Below are 3,698 nucleotides of genomic sequence, written 5' to 3'. Positions count from 1 at the left end.
GGATCACATCTGAATCCAATGGTCGCAGCATCGCCAGTACATCAAAGTTTGATGTTTCTGTCTAACACTTTAGCACCTAACTCCATCTCAGACCGTCAGTTTTGATGTATCTCAGATCCAACGGTCGCTCCACTCCCATTTCCTTCTCGCCGTTGGATAATTCTCTCATCTTTTCATCCATCGTCTTTCACCATCTGAGCATCAAAATACGATGGGTCCGCTCAATACTCTAGAACCCTAACCTATTTACCCTAAATCAAACATCCCCTAAGAGAAACTCTATCGAGTTCTCTTCCTTCTTCTTCCCCTCTTCTTCACAGCGACCATCACCACCACCATGTCCGCCACCAACTCCGCTCAACCACCTCCATCACTGTACCCCATCAATCATCCACCCCCGCCATCACTAAAGGACACCACCATGATACCCTCTAGCTCCTTCTCTCTCAACCCTTTTATCTTTTCAAAAACAGTGAACCTAGAAACTAGGTTTGAGAGAAACGGAGATAGTGAAATCAAACCACCAATTACGGAAGAGGAGAAGCAATAGAAGAATGGGTCGAGACCATTGATTGATTTCAGAGATTAGGTAAAGGTCAATTTCGGATTTTTTGTGTAACCCTAAATTTTATATTTTGGGGATTTTTGGATATTTGGTTTGCATGTATAAATAGGGTTCTTGGGTGTTGTTTTTGGGCATGCCTGGATTAGCCAGAGCACCATTTGGAGGCCTGGATTAGCCAGTGCTCTCCACTGTTAGGTTTTGTCATTTTATGTTTTAATTCTAATTCTAAATTTCAATTTCAATTACTCTTTATGTTTATCATGTTCTAATTTCATGTGCTAGGGTTTAGATGAAACTCTTGATTGTATGTTAAGATAGTTAGTAATCATGTCATTGTTCTTGTAGTGCTAAAAATGAGTTAGGCCTGCTAGTAGCCATTTGAACAAGCAAGACTGTGATCAGCTGTGCTATAGAAAGATAGCTGATGCTAGGGGTAAGTGAGTAATAATGGTTAAGAATTCATCCCATTAGAAGGATTGTGCTCAAATGCCTTAGGATTGATAGATTAATTGGTTGTTACAAGTAAGCCTGTGATCAGCTGTGCTGTAGAAAGACAGCTGATGCTAGGGGTATGCTAGTAAAATTAGTTGATAAATCACCCATTATAGTATTTCCTGAGATGAAACAAGATATGATTCGATTAGATGCTGCCTTAGCTTAGGACCAAGAAGTGGATTCAATGCCTTAGTAACTTCACACAGTTCTGCATATTTTTCATTCACTGCACTAGTTCACTGCCTTAGGCTCACTGCCTTTGTTTAACTTCCACTGTCACTATCACTGCCACTGTCACAATCATTGATTCATTAGTTCACTGCCACTGCTTATCTTAGAGAACTAGCTTAGCTTAGGAAAGCTTCAACTCACACCCAAGTCCCTGTGGAAATGACCCGTATTTGCCCTGTATACAATCGACACCGTGCACTTGCGGTTAACAAGTAGGCTTATTCATTGCCTTATTTTCTTACACTCTTAAAAGCCTACCAAGTTTTTGGCGCCGCTGCCGGGGACTTGGCGTTGTGTGTTGAAGTTTCTTGGCTTGTATTTTAGCTATTCTTGCACTTTCTTAGCTGTACTTGCATTTATCTTTTAGCTTTTTCTCTTGCTGTTCATTTGCATCATCACTACATCTGCATCTTCTCTGCTCTAGTAGCATTTGCATTTTGCATCTTCTTTGCATACTGTTCTGCATCATAACTTGCATTCTTCAATTAATCTTACTGCCTCCTGCATTCACATAATCTCCGCACTCTCAACTGAGCTGAACTAAAACTGCCAACTCCACTACAGTCCAAGCATATTTGCATTATGCATTTCTGAACTGCACCTGCATCTGGCATCTCAGTTTTTGCATTTGTGCATCTGGCAGCCCCTTATCAGTCCAACTTCCTGCTCACTTTGATATTCAACTGCATCAGTTAACTGACTGCAACTGCAGCTCTTTCATTTGGCCTGAACTGCACCTGCACTGCCACTGCTAACCAAGCAATTTTGCAGTTTTGCATTCCATTCAGCTCCATCTGCAACTGCACAACTGCATTGCAGTTCTTCAATTTTGCTCACTTTGCCTGTCTTTTTTGTGTACTGATCACACACATTTGAGTGTACAGGTAGCTGGTGCTGTTACTGAGCAAAGGTGTGGGCTGAGGCAGAAATCAGCCAAATATAACCCAGTTTACTGGGTGTGGTAGTCCAAATACCTTGCTGGGCCTGTTGCTGAAGCCTGACCCTGCTTTGCTGATCTGCTGGGCTGGGCTGGACTGGTGTTGTTGGAGTAGAAGTTGTGAACCAACTGGAGCTACTTGTGGAGTTGCACAGAATTTGAACCAAGCCCAACTGGGCTTGTGCAACAAAAAATAGGGACCAAAGCCTTACTGGGCTTCCCTCCAAAAAGGTAAGCCTAAACCCAAACCCAAATTTTTTGTGGGTTTATATTGTTATTCTCTTTTGGGCTTGTAATTTTAATTATCTTTTTGGGCATGTAATAATTATTTTAATTTTAATTTTATTTCTTTCTTTATTTGGGATTGTAATAATTTTAGTTTTATTTTTATTTTCTTTTTTTGTGGGTTTGTAATAATTAGTTTTATTTTTATTTCTTTCTTTATTTGGGCTTGTAATTTAGTTGTTTGTTAAGCTTGTAGTTTCTTAATAGTGGGCTTGCTATAAACTTAACTTTTTGGATTTTGGGCTTGCCTCTTTTGTGAACCAAACTTAACTAAATTTTGGGCTAAAAAAAAAAATAAAAAAAAAATAAAATAAAAAAATTTGCTTCTAATTTCAAAAACCAAATTTTTGCTCCCCATTTTTAAAAACCAAAATGGGCTTTGCCCCTTGCCTTTAAAAACCAAATTTTCATCAACCAAATAGTGGGCTTTGTGTCACACTAGTTTCCTTTTTTTTCAAATATGGGCTAACCTCATGCTCTCCATGAATACATGTTTCCCACAATAAAAACTCAATTATCATGTATTGTTTTACCTCAAACCGATAACTTTTTTAAAATAAATGCAAGCATGATACAAATACTTCCAAAATTTTGAGGGTTCGCTTATGAGAACCCCTACACTCATGTAAGAGAGTTTGAACAAATTTGCCGGATTATGCAACCTGAACATATGTCCGAAGACCCTCTGAAATTGCGTTTGTTTACTTTTTTTTAAAGGAAAAGGCCAAAACATGGTTTTACGGTTTGAGACCACAATCAATCACCATTTGGGAACAACTCACTAATCAATTTTTCCAAAGATTTTTTCCACATCATAGGACCATCGCTATTCGTCAAAATATCAATTGTTTTGTCCAGTTGGATGAGGAAACTGTTTTTGACTATTTTGAACGTTTTAATGATTTGTTGAGCGAATGTCCACACCATGGATTTGAGAAGTGGAGACTTGTCGCTATCCTCTATGAGGGACTAGACTTTAAATCTCGAGTCATGGTTGAGTGTATGTGTAATGGTGAATTTCTTGATAAAACTGTGGACGATGCATGGAAATTTTTAGCTGAGATTGCAGAGAAAACCCGTCAATGGGAATCCATTAGGGAAACTGAGACACTGTCACATGATATAGGTGATAATGAATTGAACTTTGAAAATAGCATGTTTAGTCCTTCCCATGTGTATGATATT

General features: G+C 38.8%; 1 non-coding gene across 1 annotated transcript; it reads right to left on the bottom strand.

Annotated features, from left to right (window-relative positions):
- Positions 1 to 3,341: 3,341 nt before the first annotated feature.
- LOC113354767 lies at positions 3,342 to 3,445 on the bottom strand. The gene has a single exon (XR_003361989.1). It is a non-coding gene; the product is annotated as a small nucleolar RNA R71 (small nucleolar RNA).
- Between the last annotated feature and the right edge of the window lie 253 nt (positions 3,446 to 3,698).

The sequence above is a fragment of the Papaver somniferum genome, chromosome 2, assembly GCF_003573695.1.
Source record: "Papaver somniferum cultivar HN1 chromosome 2, ASM357369v1, whole genome shotgun sequence".
Lineage (NCBI taxonomy): Eukaryota > Viridiplantae > Streptophyta > Magnoliopsida > Ranunculales > Papaveraceae > Papaver > Papaver somniferum.
Note: the sequence above shows the minus strand (reverse complement) of the source record. Positions and strands in the feature narration are given on the sequence as shown.